Here is a 21,038-nt window from a genome sequence, read left to right as displayed (position 1 = left end):
TCTTCTACTGGTTGTACATAATATTTTTAAAACACCGGTCTTAAAAAGTGATGACGTGCAAAGTGCAAGATAGGGCATGCAAAAATGATTAACCCTGGGTGCAGTGGCGCTCCGCGTAGTTCCACAGAGTTAAAAAACCTCCATGGAACTCCGCTCTACACACAGCACCACAAAACAATTTTTAAAAAACCCACTTACAAGACATAATACGTAGGGGGATGCAAGGAGGTGGACGACGGCAAGAAAAAGACGCAGCGGCGAGGAGGACGGCGGCCCGCAGACTGCAGAAGAGAAGGTAAGTGTTTTTCTTTTTATTATTTTTTTGAAGGGGCTGAGGGATGTACTCCGCTCCACCACGGAGTCGGAATTTTGCCGCAACTTCCCGTTCCCAGCGGAGCGCAAAGTTGGTAAAACTCTTGTCTTGTACATGGAGATTACATAAATCACAAACTCTCTCCCTACTCAGGAGAGTGTCTCAAGTGCTTTTTATTACCTGCAGAGGCAACAAAATAATCTCAATAATAAAATCATTATCTGTACTCCATGTGGGGCAGTACGATAAGGTTCCATGTTTTTCCACAGACAGCTTTCTTGTATAAACAAATTTCTCTCCTACCACTGACATATTAACATATCCTGACTCCAACCTATTTTATAAGAAGATTATTTTAAATGGCTTTTTAATAAGGATTTAGACGTAGGAAAACTATTAGCATGGTTCAACCCAATAAATTCCCTAGCTTATAGAAAGGAACAAATTAATACACTTTTTTATTTTCTTGAGGTAAAGATTTCATGCAGCAAAGCGGCACGTAGTGACCCAACTTCTCCACTTAGCCGGCAATTCCCCCACCTCAAAACAGATGCTAGGGTGGATCGGTAGGGTCCTCCCCAGGGGAGCCCATAATGCTGCTTTGACTTTTGCTGCCTTGTGGATTTGTTTATAGTTTCTTATAAAAAATGGAACCGCCAGTTGGGGGCTCCGGACGGTGTGGCCGCCAACGCTTTCTTCGATTTCTGGGACCTTTATCACTTGTCGCTTGTGTTTAATAATTGTGTCTATGCTCCCACTGTTTGCTAGCGGCCGGCCGGAAGGTTGTAGGCCCATCCTTGTATATCTTCTGCATTCTGTAATAAAGGTTTCAAAAAAAAAAAACAGATGCTAGGGCTGTAAGGGAAGTTGCCACGAGTCCAAACTCCAGACGTAAGACATACGGGATGCCTTGGAGCTCAGACTGCAAATCTGAAGGAAAACATGTCTTTCGATTACATCAAGAAATTCCAATATCTCATATCCAATACCTCACAAGAACAGCTTAGGGAAGGAGGATTTTTTACTCTAAATACATGTGAAAGTTTCTTTTCCCGCAATCTTTTTATAGTCTACTAATAGCGTTAGCGAGCAACATTACCTTACTCAAACAGTGTTTTATATAATCATATTCTTCACAATTGCTAGAAATATTTTTAGCTAAACATACCCTGATAGGTCATTTATCATACACTGGAGGTCTTCTTTTTCGCACTATTAATTTTAGTGACATTTTTGTTTTTACAAAAACGGTTTTATTTAACCATATGTGTTAAATAAATAAACCTGAATCAACTTGTTAGGACGTATCCATAATGTTTAATTAAAATTATATGCAATATTTCATTAATTTTTATATGTAAACTTCTTTCTTAAAAGCATATAGCTTTGGGGAAGGGGGAATACTTTGTTTATTTCTCTGCTGCTGGTTTTTAGCATAAGCTTGGAAGGACAAATGAAAAGAAATTAACCATTGCACCAACTAGCCAAGGCAAAAACATTCTTTATACCAGCCTCCTAAAGAGATAGGAATCAAAAAATAAAGCGGAATTGTTAGTTATTGAAGCCTTCAATTTCCAAAGACTAGTGGAAACACCCAATTTAGAATGTTGAGAACGGCAACAATGGTCCACCGTGGAATAATTTCAATAATAATTATGCAGAAGGTCATAGTCTTCAAAATGATGTGATTCATGCATTTTCCAGATCAAAAACTCACCAATTAAATGTCACATGGAGCAGACAACAGATTGTGAGCAAAAGAAAAACATATTTAATTTGCATTGATTATTTAGCATAAACAAGCAAAATGGTGCTGAGCGCTCAAATGTAATCACATGGTGAAAAGTGAAAAACAAAGTGGCAAACACCTATAGGAAAAGAGAAAAATCATGGGAATGGAGAACAACAACTGATTTACAAAGATGCCCAATTAATCTATTCCAGACACAATTTTCCTGTCTAATTGTCTATGAAGTCTAAAGTGTTTCGACTCCTCTGTTAATGCAGGGTCTTCATCAGGATGAAACAGAGAAAAAGGACACCCATTCTTCGCCATATTTACTGAGAAAGAATCTCAAGGAGAATGAGGTAGAAATCCTAAATTGGGAGCCTTCTGCAATTTCCCCAGTAGGTTCAGAAGGCATAGGCCATCAGGCGATCACATCTCCTTGTATGATGGTTGGACTGACTAAAGGTTGTAGAGAAATTATTGTCTCAAGTGTAGTTACCAAGAACAGAGGGGTCCAGTAAGCTAAATAATGCACAGCATGTGAATCCAGAAAAGATTCATGCTGCAAGACCTAGATCCAACGCCTCCACATTTTGCTTAGATGCTCTCTGAATAGGTTGTAAAGGGCATCTGCCAAACTCTAAACAACCCCCTTGATTATAATCTGTTATAAGGCCTGCTTCTGCGGCCCCTCTAAAATTGGTATTTGTACCTCAGTTAACAACTGAATACATGTTTTATAGGAATCAACATACTGGGCTGAGCTCGAGGTCTTGCCACATGATGCAGGGAATTTATGAAAAATGTCTGAAGCAAAGATGAGCTTAATAAGTAAGTAGATAAATTGTTTATTGTCTTGAATAATTAAAATCATCAACAATACAAAGACCGAGAACCAAATTGATTAAAAAACACAGTGTAAAGTAGTACTAACAAACGTATAGAAACATGGATTTAACGCCTAGAGACACACCAATTGTAGAATTGGGGGCCCTGCATGGTTAAAAATAATTATTGTTTTCATGCAAGTTGGGAACATATAGTAGGCTACAAATTCCACAAAAAGGAAGATTCTATATACTACAAAAGTACTGCATATAATTCTGGTTGTATGTAAGATTTTCCGTCCACTCAGCCCCCAGTGTGCGTTCTACAAAGGTGCTACGTTAGTCTGCGATTGTTATATTTGATGTGCAGCCCTAGGAGTCGAGGTCTTCACTGAGACCCATGGTCCGCTCGAGAATCTTGGTGGGCTTCGGGTTGTCGGGCTCCTTCAATCTGCCTTTCTTGCAGTCTTTACCGTGGGACTGAACAGTAGCTTTTTCCAAGGCTCTCGTGCCACTATGAGAGATGTAGCTACTCTGCAAATAGGATGCACGTCGTGACCCATGACGCGGGCAGTTGTTGCCTCCCTGGTTGTCAGAACAATCAGTCTCAAAAAACAAGACCTAAGGAGACGAGTCCTTGGACCTTATTGGGGCACACACACAGTATATGAGAAAAGGATTTCCTCTTATAGTTACACCCTCTGCGGCATTTGCAGAGCCCCCCCCATTCAGTTTTCCAATTCACTCTTAAGTCACCTAGCGCTACGAGTTGGAATCTGAACTGCATAAGTGGTGTTCTTGGCTCTATTTTCAGATTCATTGTTACGTAGTTCTGCGCTTTAGGTGAGTTGTGGGAGGAAGGCAGCAGATTTCATTTCAAGACCGAAGACTACCATTATGCATTAATACTTTTGTTGCCAATCCTGCAGCGCCTTTAAAGAACGTTCAAACAATACAACTTCAGTCTAGCAAAAAACATTTACAACATTCACACATCTCCCAAGATACAAGAACAGGCCTATTGCCTTTGTCAGTGCCTGTTAAAAGCCTCTTTGCCCCTTAAATACAGAATAAATCGCAAGCTGTCGTCCAAGTTCTCCATGAATTATATCCTTTGAATGGGCTAGTTTCTTGAAAGAGTTATTGTTCGGAGCGAGGTCCCAGAGCTTCTGAAGGTTCCACTCATCCAGACTTCCCATGAGATTCTAAATGCCTTTTGAGGAGTAAATGTTCTGGTTGGTGGCCCAGATCTCTGCAAAGGTCATCTTAAGAGTGACCGCTGCAGCACTTTTCAGGCTAAAGCAAAATTAGATAAGAAGTAGGTCAGCCTTCAGTCTGACACAGTGATTGACAGGGGCATAGCTTTGGGGGGTGGGGGGTGTTTGGGGTGTTACACCCCCCTAATAAATGTACTATTTAATAAATAGTTGGGTACAGGAGCTTTCAGTCCTGTATGGTAAGGTGAATCTCTGATATGTTGGTGATTTTTATATTGACACCAAGACAGCGCCCAAATAAATACTTTTGTGTCTTGGTAGTCAATTTTAACAGCACTTTTTTCACACATTATCACTAGCACTGCAACCATCACCCTACAAATAGTCACCATGCTTTTTATAAAATAAGAAGTATACTGGCACTCACTTCTGGGACAAATGTGTAACCACTACCTTCATTTCTATATAGGTGTGTGGTTCACTGGTAGTTCCCATAGTTCCCAGATGATGAAGCAAGCCACCTTGGTGGGTGATAGGAACTTAGACGTTTCTGTTTAGACTCCATCACATCTCTAGTTCTACTTTTTTGTTGTGTTAGGGTTATATACAATGTTAGACCGACAGTTGTTTTGTGTATTGAATCACTGATTTTACGTGGGATTTTTAAATACTCACTCAGATAAAAACATGCACACACGCTTGTCTCGGTTTTGTAGGTCTTACAACATGGTTACTGTACAAAACACTGTGTTTTAAGAACCCCTCACAATCCGCACTCCTTTCCCTTTCCACTCGCCCTTAAGCCCATTCATGCGCTGCTTCTCATATAATGATTGACATATGTCAGCGTGATTGCCCCACCACCATCTCCCCCACAACTTACTGACCAAGCTACCTCCCTGGTAATTGATGCCAAATTCTTGGCTTTTTTGGCAGACCGGAGTTCAGTTTGGGAGACACAAGATGGATCCGATAACATTTGACGATATAATCACCAGATCTTTGTCCACTTTCTTGCCATAAGAGGATGAGACATACAAGACAGCAGAGAAGAACTTATATTTTAGAACTTCCAGTCTGTTCTCGCCTGGGCTCTACATAGAGTTGGCAGAGTTGGTATGGCAATAAAAACAGCTCTGTTTAGCGGGGCTCTATGCCGCATTCTATGGGTAGGGCCACTGGAATTATGTGGCAGAGGTTGACCAAATTATGCGTTAGGGTTGAAAAAATTATGCAACACAAAAAAGCAAATTATGCGGCATAATGTGGCACATTTTGTGATTGTAGTACTTCCATATTTTGTCCTTTTTACACCTGGTAATAATGTCACCCCTTTAGTAACAATTTAACATCCAAATGCAGAAGTAAGCAACTAAAAGATGACCAGTCAAACTTAGGGATAAGGGTTCCGGTGTACATTTGAGCTAGAAAAAAATCTTTTATTATTAAAATCTGCAGTTTATGCATGATGGATTACATGGCAAATACATAATTATGGGGAAACCTCTGCGGTAGCAGAATTGCATACTTCCAGTGTCCCTGTCTATGGGTCATGTTTCCATCTTGCCAGACCCCGAGGTACTGGCACGTGTTGACTTCAACTCTATCCCCATCGATTGTCCACCCGTGCCATATATGTGCTCCAAAAATACGATTTTGTTTTTTTATGTGTTTCGCTTTAGGTCAATATAACTATGAAGACAAACTGGAGAGCAAGAAAGGCCGGCTGCTGTGTATTCCAGAATTACATATCGTCTGCATACTGTAATGCTGATAAAATATATAGGTGAAAAGACCACAGGGCACAAGATGGCGCTGTAGCAAGAATAAATACAAAAAACTGTTTTTAAAAAAAATATGCCCACAATATCTGTATTTTGACCTGTGCATTTCCTACTGCAGTTGTGTATTGGTGTCACAAAATACATCATATACAAAAGCAAAAAACATTTTACAGAATTCACACATCTCCCAAGGTACAAAAGCCAGTCCTGCTGCCTTTGTCAATGCCTGTTAAATGCCCCTTAGTCCCTTAAATACAGCATAAATCTCAAGCTGTCACGTCAGATATTTGTTTTTGCATTTGTGTTTCTGAATTGAAATACTTTTCCTTATGTCCTATGCCTTTGAAACACATTTTTTTTTACTTTGCCCATATTATCCCTGCAACATTGGTAAAGGGTTTGCCATAGCGCTGAGGCTCACTTCACTCACCTATCCCAGTTCAAGCAGGGGCATCGGGCAAAATATCGGTATGCCTATTACGTGCCACCTCCCTCCCTGCAACAAGACTGCTTTTGTAGCTTCAAGGTGCAATCTGGCGCCGCCTGCTGGAGGCACAGCAGTAAATCTCATTTTACGGTTGAGCGGACCCTGACTTTCACGTCCCCTAACTAAGGGGCATATTCATGAGAGACCTGCATCACCTCTAAGGGCGATTTAGAAAGCCATGCAAAAAAGCCACTTTACGTGCCTTTGAATGACTTTAAAAAATCTGGAATAAGGCAACGCAGTGCAAATCGCTGCGTTGCCTTACTCTACGCAAGGGAGGCGTTAATTTAATGGGCGTTGCGGTGGATGTCCCCACTCAACTTCCATGGTTCTTGATGCATTCCCAAATGTACAAGGACTTATAGATCTGGGAATGCACCAAAATCTTATGCGTCCCCAGGTAAGGTGTAACAAGGAGAAAGGTCAGGAATAATTTAGATTTATCCAATATGGTGCATTCCTGTCCTTTCCCCTTACACTGGTGAATAACGACAACGCAGGCACCCTTGTGTCATGTTGCAAGGGTACCTCCGTTGCATGCAAGATTGCTTTTGCACCGGAAGGGGAACCTTCCTGCACAAAAACAATCCTGGGAGGCTTTTTCCTCTTTCTATATGTGCTGCAAATGAAAGAGGAAAAAAAGAGGACAAATAAAGATATTTCTCCTTGTTACGCCTCACCTGGGGAGACGTAAGATTTTGGCGCATTCCCAGATTTAGAGTCCTTGTAAACCTAAGAATGCCTAAAAAAATATGGGAGTTGTGTGGGAACACCCACCGCAACTCCACCCTTGTGCAGCGTAAGGTAACACAGCAATTTGCGCTGAGTTGGCTTACTCCAAATTTTTAAAGCCATTCAACGCCAGGCAAAGTGGCTTTGAGTGGCTACATAAATCTGACTTAGAGGCTTGCGTCACGCATGTACCTCTTTGCGTGGTGCAACGCAAAGGAGACAATAGCCTCTCATAATTATGCCCTTAAATGTTTAATGTGCTTTAAGCACGGAAGATTTCCTGTGCATTCAGCTTAGGGCCCACCAGGAGAGGAGGCACAAGTGACATGTCTTGAGAAGGGGAGCTGAGGAGGGGGTGGCAGAAAAAAGAGTTGGGTGACAAAGGGTACTGTGAAGGATGATGTGACAGTGACAGACAAGGGGGTAGCCAACAATAGTGCAACAGGTGCAGTGGCACTGGGGCCCAGTGTTCTAAGTGAACCAGTACATTCCAATTACGGGTATATTTCTGTGCTTAACTAACGATGAGGCCCATTTTGCTTCCATGCATTAGGGCTGATGCCAGCCTTGCTACGCCACTGACAGGATTGTGACAGGAATAAAAAGAGTGCGACAGGCTAACAGGGAGGCGGTGACAGAGGAAGGGGTGATCTGGGTAGACCGGAAGACAGAGGAACTAAGAGTGACAGGGAATGTCGGGTCCTATACGGGCGCAGACGCATGCTGCCTCGGGGGTCACAGGTACGGGCTACCTCGCCTCGGGGGGGGGGGCAGAACAAGGAGAAATTGTCAGCTCGTGCCCATGCACGGTATGTCACTCGAGGACACTGCACAATGACAGCTGCTAAACAAGTATTGTATTTTAATTGCATTTATATAGCGCTTACTACCCCTGATGAGGTGTTGAAGCGCTTTTTCGGCGAGTAGCACGCTACTCCGGGACCCCTAAAGGATTATTGTTAGATTAGTATAGTGAAATATGAAAGTAATTAAAGTGGTGGATAGGTTAGTCAGTTATTTGGATTCGGAAGGATAGCAGAAGGATTGAAAAGGAAAAAAGGTTTGTATTTATACAGCACTTTATACCCCTGATGGGGTGTTGAAGCGCCTTTTTTTTTTAGCAGTAGCACACTACTCCGGAAACCCATAAAGGATTAGTGGTTAATTAGTATGGTGAACTATGAAAGTAATTTGAGTGGTGGATATTAGTCAGTTATTTGGAGTGAGAAGGATAGCGGAAAGATAGAAGGGGAGAAAGGTTTGCATTCATATAGCGCTCAATACCCCTGAAAGGGAGTTGAAGCGCTTTTCTGGCGAGTAGCACGCTACTCCGGAACCCATTAAAGGATTAGTGTTGAAAATTAGTATAGTAAAATATGAAGTAATTTGAGTGGTGGATATGTTATTCAGTTATTTGGATAGAGATGGGTAGCGGCAGGATAGAAGAGGGAAAGAGGTTTGTATTTATATAGCGCTTGCTACCCCTAATATGGTTTGAAGCGCTTTTTTTTTTTGGGTGAGTAGCACGTTACTCTGGAGCCCATAAGGATTAGTGTTGAATTAGTATAGTGAAATATGAAAGTAATTTGAGTGGTGGATATGTTAGAGTTATTTGGGTTGAGATGTGTTGGGGAGGGGTAGAAAGGGAAAAAGGTTTGCATTTCTATAGCGCTTGTAACCCTGATGGGGTGTTGAAGCGTTTTATTGGCGAGTAGCACACTACTCCGGAACCCATAAAGGATTAGTGTTGAAAATTAGTATAGTGAAATATGAAAGTAGTTTGAGTGGTGGATGTGTTATTCAGTTGGATAGAGAAAGGTAGCGGAGGGATAGAAGAGGGAAAAAGGTTTGCATTTATATAATGCTTGTTTACCTCTGTTGAGGTGTTGAAGGGCCTTTTTGGCGAGTAGCACGCTACTCTGGGACCCATACAGGATTAGTGGTGAATTAGTGGAATATGAAATTTGAGAAGTGAACATGTTAGTCTGTTGTTTTGATTGAAAAGGATAGTGGAGGGATAGGAGAGTAAAGGATTTTGATTTTTTTGGGGGGGTCATAGCAGTAGGAGGAGACTTTGTACAAAATGTCTCATCCTCAGGGGGTTCTGCGTACTGACCGCTCCTACGCAGGTAAGGGACGCCATAGCATCAGGGGGCACTGGGCAATGCCATCTCCTGGGATATAACTGCCCCGGTGTGCACGAGACGTAACCACCTCACACAGGTGCAGGACTTCACAGGGTAATTATGGCCAGCTCTTACACAGGTGGGGGATGTTGTCGCAGCATCATGGGGCACAGGGTCATTAATGCCAGCTCCTACACAGGTGAGGGAGGCCACGGCATCAGGGGACACTGGGCAATGCCAGCTCCTACGCAGGTGCGGGGTCCCTCTGACTGAGGGTGGGTCAGGGTCATTAATGCCAGCAACTACACAGGGGCGGGAGTGTCCCTGGCTCAGGAGGCAGATGGAACCCATGCCCTCTCTGGTGATGCCTACCCACGACACCCTCCTTCCCTTAGGCAGCAGCAGTACCCAATACAGTAAAGGCACCAGTACTATGTCTCACATCTGTGTAGCCGAGACTGCCGAAGCCAGCAGGAGAACGCCCACAGCAGAGAGTGTCCGCATGGTGCCCGGAGCGCGCCTCTTCTCTGGATGGACTTGCTGTCTCTGGGAGCGGCAGGGCTGGAAGTTGCTCTGAGTCACCTACTACCCACCTCTACTCGCCTGCCACTGCCCCCTCAAAGGTTCATCGGTCTCTACTTGCTGCGCTTTTATCGGCGCACCTTCACTCTCTCGCTCTTCACACCCCCGCACACAGCCACGCCCCCAGCCCGCTCTGAGGTGGGGGATGGCGGCACTGGCTTGGCACGGTGGCTTCGGCTGACAGCTGTGATGGCGCGCTGGACAATGGCTGCTCTCTGCAGCCCCCTCCCACCTCCAGCCAATCACACAGAGGTAAGCCACCCCCCGCCACCCACTTCTATTCCTCCCTTGGTCGAGCAGTGTTAGTGTGACCCAGTCAGAGGAACGCATAACACAATACCTGGACATCGGCCTCTCTGAGATTTACCACCGGGCCCGAGGCCTGGCCTTTACGTTCACTAGGAGAAGAATAGGGGGAGGGCAGAGCCTACGACGGCCGGTCCAGGAAACGTATGGAAACTCGCGGGGTTGTAGTGCCAGTCAACAACGGCGTCACATTTCAGAAAGATCACGAAGTCAGACTCCCTCTATTATAGAATGTGATGCTTAGAGTGAGTATGTGGCTTCAGTGAAAGCGCCTCATACCACTGGTTGGGCATCAAAGCACTTCTGGATATTAGAGCAGGGCTGTCAGTGGGAGAAAGAAACGGAGGGGGGGGGGGGTATCTCAAACGGGTGTGGCCGATGTAATTAATTGCTGCGCTTAAAAACACAGAAGCTGTTTTTTGCTGCTTCTGTCATTGCATCCAGACATTTAACACAACATGTAACATTACACCTAAAAACAAGCCAGGACTAGTACCACTATGGCTTCCTTAACAACATATTGAAAGTGCCTCAGTTCTAAAATGAAGAGACTGTGAAAGAAATATAGCGAGTCTCTTTGAAGTCACATCAAGAGCAGTGAAGGGTGGAAAAGCTGTAGAGTTAAAATGTATTTTTTTCAACCTGAGGGTGAAGGCAAAAATGGAGAGTCTGATAGGGACCTGTCTCAGAACCTGGTTTTTCGAACCACTGGCCCTGAGCACCGGCAGGACCCGGCACACTTAAAGCCCTGCATTCAAGTCTGTTGTGCATGTCTAGAGGAGAGTGTTCTATGTGAGAAGAGTTGGGGAAACTGTTGCTGCGCTGAAGAATGGGGTGAATCGAAGAGAGGTGCGATAGATTCACATTTGTGTTCTCTAACAGCAATGCAAACAAGCATTGGCATAGCCAGTAGGTCTCGCCTTTGGGACCTTATAAGTGTTTAGCCATGCTACAGTTGATGTTGTTGCACCAAGGATATTGTGCTGCGTAAATAAATACTTATAAGGTCCCAAAAGCGAGACCTATTGGCTATGCCAATGCTTGTCTCCTATGTCAAGAGTACCCCGTTTCTAAGAAGCTGACCCAGCGTCGTAACTTGTGCACCGTGCCAGCACCTCATAAAGCCACCCTGAAGACAAGATGGTAGATTAGGATTATTCCCTTGGGAAGTAAATGAATGGAACACCGCTATATGGCGATCAAAGCCTTTGATATAAGAATTGGTTCATTGCACAACCTGAAAATAAACAATAAAATAATCCTATCACTGAAATGATTGCACAACGTGAATATTATAAGTAAAACCGAAGCGGAAAGCAAAGAATAGTACATTATTTTACAAAAGCAGATCATGGACCAAGATACACTAGGGTTGAACAACTGTAGAGATAAGTTTACGATTTTGTGAAAGCTTCGCATCACTCTTGGAATAGGACTTTCAGAAGCGCAGAGATTCGTACTCTAAAAAAGAATATTCCTGTAAAAAGACCCTATAGAAATAAAAATTCCTATATGGTCATGGGCATTTTCTTGCAGAGGACACAACTACGCGTTCGATTTAGAAGGAGCATGTTACAGACCGAAGCTCTGAAGAAGCCCGAGAGACTCGTAGCGAGTCAAATTCTGCTGCGTGCACGACATGACCTGCAAAGTGATGATGAAAAGGCGGCCACCCTTTAAGAATCAGTGGATGTTCACACAGACAAAACGCACAAGCCACTCTCTGTAAATCCTTCTTAAAATATGCCACACAGGAGATATGGGAGCCTGGGAGATATGGACAAAACAGAAGTGGGACTCAATCAAGTCAACTTTAAAGGGGGAAATGAGAAGCAGTTATAAACAGACGTGTTGCTTAAAATTTGAGAAAAAGAAATGCCTGAAGCGTAATTTTGCAAGATAGCTTTCGAGAACACGTTACTATAAACACTCAGAAAGCGCGTTATGATCAAACTAAGTATTAAACAAAAGTATAGATACTGTTCTGAGAGCAGTAGGTTTGAACCTCAGTGAGAGCCTCACAAAGGGCCTTTCCATAGAAATCAACCGAAGACCAGCCCAGCTCCATATTCCAGCTTGGTATTCTCTTTGTAACTTTTTGAAGAAAACCAGCTTCCTTCCTGGCCGGGGAAACATGAAATGTTACTGGATAAGAATGTGGCCATTGTTTTGTGCAGCCTCCTCAACCGTCTGCAAACAAACAATCTAAGTAATGCCTTTGTGCATACGCCATACTGCTACAAAGAAGGAAGCTTCACAGCCGAGAACGCGTTCCATTTGAAAGCAGACATTCACGAGCCTCGGACGCCCAGTCAACTGCCAAATCATTAGCTCGATCCAAATTAGTGCGAGATCATGGATTCGAAGGCATCAGCTGGAACTTGCCATAAATGAGACTTCGTTGTCCCAGCCCTCGGACAGAAGTTTCCAGCCTGTGAAGGGTCTTAGGGCTTCACCACTGACTGCAGTGGAACGCGAGCAGCAGTAATAACGGCATTGGAGCGAATGACCCCTCCTTACTAGCAAGCAGGTCACAGGCCAACGAAAATCTTTAAAAGGAAATACAATTATTAAATAAACGACAAGGCAAAACTTATCGTGGAGTTAGTAAAGTGAATGAAAGTGTGGTGCAAGCCAACCCTTTAAAAAAAACAAGAAAAAAGGAAAAAAAGCTAAAGAAAAGTGAAGAACCGGCAAGAAAGTGAAAGCGAGCGTGAGCAGACAAATGTAAACAAGCGCGTGCGGCCATGCTAATTGAAAACAGATGGACCCTGCGCGCCGACTGTTTTCGCTCTAAAAAGGTGCATGCCACCACAAGCACGAGTGCTTGAAAAGTGTAGACCAATTTCTAAAGGTAATCTCTTAGAGCAGCGCATGCGCGCTGTGCTAGACTCGACCTAAAAGGGTAGATACGCACTCATAAAATGTGCCAATGCTCGATGTTAAGCCACAGGGGTTGTATGATGGAACCACACATACTTCGCATCCCTTAACAATGCGGTCTTTAGCACAACAGCGTCTTTACCATGCATGTCTTTATCAGGCATGCCTTTACAACAAATTTTGTTGCAAAGGTATGATTGGTAAAGGGATATGCGTAGTGACGGTTACACCCCAGCTTCCACCCTGAGCCCCAAAACCCGGCCCCAGATAAGCAATCACCTCAGACCTAAAAACTACGCTGACACCCTGCCCCGAGCCCTAAAACCCAGCCCTAAAAACTACCAGACCCCAGCCCTAAAAACACACCAGCCCCCGTCCTGGCCCTAAAACTACCCCCAACCTTAAAAACTACCTCACCCCCCTGCTCTGAGCCCTATTATCCAGCCCCCAGCTCTACAAACAACACAACACCAGCCCTCAAAACACCCCAGCCCCCCACCCTGAGCTCTAAAACCAGCCCACAGCCCTAAAAACTACCGTGATGCCCCGCCCTGAGCACTAAAGCCCAGCCCTGAAAAGTACCACGACCCCAGCCCCAAAAACAGAGAAATCTACTCACTTAGCAGTTCCTTCAATTCTTGTCCAGGCAGAAAGTCCCTCCAAGTCCCCAACACCTGCCACTCCACACCCATTTATTCCAAATCGAGAGCGCTGACGGCCTTTACCATGCATACACCTTTACCACCTTTGAAATGAAAACTTTTGTAAAGGCATGCGTGGTAAAGGAATATGCATGGTAAAAGTATATGCGCGGTAAAGGCAAACGTGGTAACGCTTGCGTTGTACCAGCATGCATAGTTTAGAATGCGTTGTTAACAGTTAAAAGTGGTGGGGCGGGTGGAGGGGGCACGGGGGAAGGTGCGAAGGGGGTTCAATAATAAAATACAAAAGACTAACCTGGTGCTGTCGGCCTACCTCATGCTCCTCTGCTTCCAGTTCCTGGCATCACGGACTCCCCATCCAATCCCTGCGCTGCTCTCAAGTATGAGAGCAGCGCTGGGATTGGCCTGAGCAGACTGGATTAACGCTCGCTCAGGCACCGGAGTCTGTGCTGTTTCTCCAAACCAGCTGTGCAATACAGCCGGACTGAAGAAACCTAAGTGCACATGTTAGTTTGGCCGGCCTAAGATGGCTGGCCAAACTGACATGCGCACTTAAAAGTGAACCTAACCATCCTCCTTCCATGGCCAGGCCTCACACACATGCTTGATCAGCCAGCAACTGAAAAATAAAACAATATTAAAATATCATTTTATTTTTTCAGCTACTGGCTCTGAGCCAGTGGGACGACGCTCCTCCACCATTGCAGAGGATCCGCCGCTGGTTGTTAATGCTGTTTCCCAGCCACGGGTGATGAAGGTATTGCATGGTGAAAGCAGGCTTGCTTTGCAGCTGGCATTGTACAGTTGTACAAATGAGCCAATAATCTGCACAAGCTTGAAAGGTCAAATGCTAGACATAAACCACTTTGAGGACAGAGTTGAGACACTGGGTTTTGCCTATGTGACAGTTGTTGGCTTTGTTAATGGATTTTAGCAAAATTTTATTGCAGCCTATGCTGCTGAACAACATGTTTTGCGGATAATGGTAAAGGTTAATGTAATTTATGCAATAAAGGTAAGAAATTTGTGTTTTTGTACTGGATGCGAGTTCTGCGGAAACAGGTGGTAAATTTTTATTTACTGTGAACCAAGCACCCCATTGTAGTAACTGACTTTTATACGGCATTGAATTTGAGTATTCTAATACGTGCGCCACTAAATTAAGTATGAGATAGCACACATAATCAATTGTCTTTAAATTTATGAACTTAGGTTTAAAGCGTTTGCGTGAGCACAAACAAGTACTGTGACGTTGCTAATTAAGTACAATTCTGAGCTAAATGATGAAAACATTTGGATCCAAAAAACACATCTGTGAAACAAAAAATGTATTCTTTATATCAGAAGTTGCAAGCAGAAGTTCACATGTTAAAATAGAGTACATGGAAATGTGTTGTGCCAATCATTTTGAAACTGAGACATTTGTCTTCTGTATTGCTCATTTTAAACATAACTAACAGTTGATTTATTGATTTTACACATCTACTGCCAGTCACTGCCAATGCAGGTAAGAACTGTGGGGCGGGGAAGTGTACAGATGACAACGAGGGAAAATAAAAGTAAAAAAAAGAAACCACTTACCTTGCACTCGCCAAACCAGCGATGCAGTGAGTGCAAGGTAAATGGCTTTTAAAAAAATAAAAATTATTTTCCCTGGTTGTCATCTGTCGACCACCCCGCCACTCCTCACCGCTCTTACCTGCACCAGCTGCCACTGTCTACTGCGTAGGAGCGGCTCCTCCAAAAATAGCAGAGGAGTGTCGCCCCACTAAAAATGCCCCAGAGACAAAGTGTCAACTCGTCTAGAGCGTTAGGACAGGGCAGGGTCTGCTGTCTCCCAGTACCTGCAGGGAGGAGTGGTGGCCTGTCTGTGCATAGTTTAAAGTGGGTATGTCTGGCCAGCTGTCTTGCGACGGCCAGCCAGACATGCGCATTTCAAACTTCTCTAACCCAGCTGTCTTAGACAGTTAAGTAAGAGAAAGCACAGGCCTCCAGTGGTCTTGAGAGCCCTGGGAGAGGCCACTCCCTCCAATTGTGATGCTCCTCTCATGCTTGTTTACAGCATGAAAGCAGCGCCAGGATTGGTTAGGGGAGTTGTTGAGGGTACCGAGCTGGAGGCAGAACAGAGAAGAAAACCAGAGCGCGGAAGCAGGAAGGTAAGTGCCTATTTCTTTTCTTTATTGAATAAGTATACAATATGCTTAAGTATATATTGAATCTTTATTTAATAAGTAGAAGTTAAATGAATGCAGTTACACACGCCCCACCCATTTCCCAGCCGCCACTGTGTCTCAATGCATCCAGCAGGAGACTTTCGATAGAAGAAAAAAAGGGACTCATTTAACTAAGCACTGTGCCTGTTGAAATTGTAAACCTTTATTTGTATATGCAACCAATGTTTCTCTCATTACACGTTTAAATATTTTGGACCTTCTCCTTTCACATGCATTAAATGCACTCCAGTGGCCACCCACTGCTGCTGCCCCTGCAGCCCCTCCCCTCCGCCTGTCTCCCGCTACCGCCACCCAGCTGAACCTCCCTCCCACCTCCCCCATAAAATGCCTGCCGCTGCGTGGCCGTGCAGCAAACACACCACTGGCGCGCTAAAGGCAAGCCCGTCTCTGCCCATCCATGACCCGACCGCGACCAGCGCCAGGGACCCTGGACCTCCGCACCACCAATGTTGCGACCCAGAAGCACTCCACAAACTCAACCCGGGCCGCAACAACAACTGCAAGCTAGCTTCTCCGGCCGACAATCATGGACCCTTCAGCTGCCACCGCTGCAGACAAACCCACAGCACCGCAAGGAATATGGACCCAGTACAACCCACCCGCAAAAACACACCCAAACCAAAGACCCTGCAATGCATCCTCCTCAACGTCTGATCCCTCCACAACCACGCCACCGAAATCTGGGACATACTCCACAGCACCACCCCGGACGTAGTGTTCTTCATCAAAACCTGGACCAACACCACCTCGGGCCCGGGCATCGCCATCGCCATCGCACAAGGGTACAAGATCACCAGGAAGGCCTGCCACACCTGCCCGGGAGGAGGAATTGCCATCATCTACAAATACACTCTCCTCCGCCTGAGCACGCTCCCTGACAAACCCACAGACCTGATGGCACACCTGCACTTCAAGATACAGGTCAGCCCTTCCACCACCCTCTGAGGAACCCTCATTTACCGACCCCCTGGACCACGCGGACCTTTCACCAACTCCATCACAGACATCATCTCCATGCACGCCATCGCATCCACCAAGTGCACACTGCCTGGAGACCTCAACTTCCACCTCGACAACCAGCTGGACCCCAACACCACACCCCTCCTCGACAACCTCCTCAATGTTTGACTCTGCCAAATCATAACCGAACCCACGCACTCAGCAGGACACACCCTCGATCCCCTCTTCACAACAGGAAACTCCATCACCTGCAGTCACACCACGAACTCCCATGGACCGACCACCGTTGTGTCCACTTCACCTTCAGAACACCAACCATCCACAGAGACTAGCACCTGCTCCCACGTAGAAACTAGTCCAGAATCACCGACGACCAGCTCACCTCTTCACTCATCACCTCAACCAGCGCCAAAAACAATGACCCCTACACCGGATCCCAAACCCTGCACAGATGGATCTCCGACAACGCTAACACCATAGCCCCCCTCAAGAAAAAAAACAACACCCACGCCAAGAAAGCCAGGTGGTTCACCACCGAACTTCGAGAGTCCAGACGCACTTGCCACCGCCTCTAAAAGACCTGGAGGAACACCAAATCCAAGGAAACACACGACAACTGCAAAGCCGCTACCAACGCCCACCATCAACTCATCAGAAAAACTAGATAAAAAGCAATCGAAGACAGAATCTCCACGCACGCACACAATAGCAAAGAACTCTTCAACATCATGAAGGAGTTTGCACCACCCACCAGCGAGGCAACTGACATTCCTCCCTCCCAAGACCTCTGCGACAGACTGAGCACCTTCTTTCACCACAAAATCCAAAGCATCTACGACAACTTCGTTGAAGATAACTAACACACGGAACCCTCCTCACCAACCACCCCAGACAAACTGAAACCAGCGATGGACAACTGGACAGCCCTCACCACCAAAGACACACTGAAGACGATGAAGTCAATCAACTCCGGGGCCCCCACGGATCCCTGCCCCCACCACTTCTTCAACAGAGCCGCCGACTCTATCGCACCCATGCTCCACCACACCATTAACCGCTATCTGGCGAACGCCTCGTTCCCTGATGACTGGAAACACGCTGAGATCAACCCTCTCCTAAAGAAACCCTCGGCTCACCCCACCGACCTCAAAAACTACAGACCCCTCTCCCTGCTCCCAGCGAACGTCATCGACAAAGCCGTCAACAGCCAACACGCCACTTTCATCGAAGAGCACAACATCCTCGACTCCTCTCAATCTGGCTTCAGAAAAAAACATAGCACGGAAACTGCCCTCCTCACCACAACAGATGACATCCGCACCCTACTGGACAAAGAAGAAACAGTAGCCCTCATCCTCCTTGACCTCTCAGCGGTATTCGATACAGTCTCCCACCGCACACTAATATGCAGACTCCACGAAGCAGGGATCCAGGACTGTAGTGTAGTTCCTATTTCCCTTATAGGCTCTGCGCATTGGAATAATATACACTATAGTTTTTGCATAGGACTAAGGTCAGTATGCTCTTATCAAGTACATTAAACTTAATTACTTTGTGTGAAAGCTAACTCGGAGGTCACTAGAAACTTCTCGAATAAACAAGAAGGGTTTAGTTTCTGACAACCGAATAAACATGACAACTTTGTTTCTCTTAGAATCGGAACATGTCTCAGAATCGGGGATACAATAGATAACAGTTTCACTCAGTCAATCGTGCATGCTTAATTTCTCCAGAGTTACATAGAAATAGATAGATGGGCGTTTCAATAAAAGGATTTATTGAACAGTCTTGTTTCTCGTGTAAGAGATATGAGCTGTTACAATCATTAGACAGTAAGCAAGATATAATGCGCACAGCGTAAGCAGTAACAAGAAATAATACTGTAATAGCATTGTCTTTTATCTATGACATATATTTATATATACATACATAAATAACACAGGCTAAAAAAGTGAATACTCGTCTGATGCTTCTAAATTGTTCTACCCCAGTGTACCTAATCTAAGTGTAGTGCGAGGTAAGAAGTAGGTGCTGTTTTCTATAGTATGGTATATACTAAGTTTATATGCCAAGAGTCCCCCCTAGGTTCTAGTCATCTCCATACCTTTAGAATGAGAGAGGTGGGAATCTCTTTCCGGGTCTCAAACTCTAACACCCCGTGAAAGGAGTCAGAACACCGGAAGCTGGAGTCTCTGCGAGCAGGGATGACAGTGTCTGGTCAGTGCGTCAGACCGGGATATGGTCTCTTCCAAACTTGCCGTGGCGAACCATGCAGTCAAGTCGTGCCGTGCCGTGGTTTTCCATGGTAAGGGAAGGCATATTTATACCTGGAAGGTGCTTAGGAATGCTAGCATTGATGTAAAGTCAGGCAGAGGAAAACATCATGGATGAACCCCTAAGGAATAGTAGTTCATGCATAATAGATGAGTTCTTGGAGAAATCAATAATCCTAGCTAGGGAAAGTCCAGACGGCTTAAGGGTCTGGTTTCTAAGAACTCGTTGTGACGTGGGATGGACGGATGTAGGTGACCATGCCTGTATTTGGATTGCATGGCTAATGCCTAATTAAGGACTGGGATTCTATGCCTAAATAAGGGCAATGTGAATTGTACCTATATAAGGACATGATTCAGGGAAACCTATATACGGGCATCGAAATCGAAACACAACAGGACAAAGCCCTCGACTGGATGCGCTCCTTCCTCTCCCGCAGAACACAGTGGATCAGACTCCCCCCCTTTCCTCTCGGACCCTAAACCAACCACCTGCTGAGTCCCTCAGGGGTCCTCCCTCAGCCCCACGCTCTTCAACATCTACATGGCTCCACTCGCCGCTTCGTCAGAACCTTTGGACTCAACATTGTGTCATACGCACACAACACCCAACTTATCCTCTCCCTATCCAATGAACCCAACACCGCCAGACACAACTTTCGGGAAGGCATGGAAGCCATCACCAAATGGATGAAAAACAGCTGCCTACAACTAAACACCAACAAGACAGAAGTACTCATAATGGGACCAAACCCCGATGTTTGGAACGACACCTGGTGACCCCCCACCCACGGAAACCCACCCACCCCCACGGACCACGCTCACAACCTGGGAATCATCCTGGACTCCGAGCTCAAAATGGACCGCTAGATCAATGCCGTCTCGTCCACCTGCTTCCACACCCTCCGCCCCCTACATAAGACCTTCAAATGGATCCCCCTCAAACAGAAAAACTGTCACTCACGCCCTGATCCCCAGCAGACTCGACTATGGCAACGCACTCTACGCCGGAATCAGCAAAAACTTCACCCGCAAACTACAGAACATCCAGAACGCTGCCGCAAGACTGATCCCCAACCTTCCAAGTCACTGCACACACTAAACTGGCTCCCCATCGAGGCAAGAGTCACCTTCAAGATGCTCACCCACGTACACAAGTCCCTCCATGATACCAGACCATCATACCGAAGAGCCGACTCAATTTCCACGCACCCAAAATGACCCTACGATCAGCCCAGCTCTCCTACGCTGACCTCAAGACCTGGCTCTTCGGCGAACCCCCCCCCCCCCCCACCCCGATGGACCGGAACCTACACCGTCTCCCTCCCCCAGCATCTTGAGACCCTCACGGGTGAGTAGCGTTCTCTACAAACGCCTGATTGATTGATTGAAGTGGGAAGATTTCTAAGTACAAAACCCACATTTGAGTCTCGGCGTTATCTCAACTTACGGTCATCTTGGGCACTTCACACTGTTTACTGCCCAGAGACTGTTGATGCAAATTATAAGATTTCTTCACAGGAAAGAGGCAGTTCAGCCTTTAACACAGTCCCAACAGTTTGGACATTTTCACTTTGATGTCCAAAGCACACGGTTCAGTTTTCTGATAGTTTGTGCCAAGTACATGCTTGGCTCAGTTCTCATTTTACAAAAATTGGTAGGCGACCTCTGCTCAAATTTTTTAGATAATAACTAATAGATGATTTTAGATAAGTTAGAATAAAAAAAATAAAAACATATGAACTACTACTCATTTAATATTGCTGCTTTTGGTGAAGATGAAAATTTCACATGCACTATGAACTGCTGCCTTTGTGTCTATGTTTACTTTGGGCGAAAAAAGTATTTTCGCATGGAGGTTCAATTTTCCCACACATGGTTTGACAGTCCGGCAAACAACACGTACAAACACATTGCCTTTCA

General features: G+C 45.3%; 1 pseudogene; it reads left to right on the top strand.

Annotated features, from left to right (window-relative positions):
- The first annotated feature begins 218 nt into the window (after positions 1-218).
- Positions 219-21,038, top strand: part of LOC146812811 (protein mono-ADP-ribosyltransferase TIPARP-like) — a 197,958-nt pseudogene continuing 177,138 nt past the window's right edge.

Source organism: Triturus cristatus, chromosome 7 (genome assembly GCF_964204655.1).
Source record: "Triturus cristatus chromosome 7, aTriCri1.1, whole genome shotgun sequence".
Classification (NCBI taxonomy): domain Eukaryota; kingdom Metazoa; phylum Chordata; class Amphibia; order Caudata; family Salamandridae; genus Triturus; species Triturus cristatus.
The sequence above is the reverse complement of the archived record's forward strand: the minus strand, read 5'-3'. Positions and strand labels throughout refer to the sequence as shown.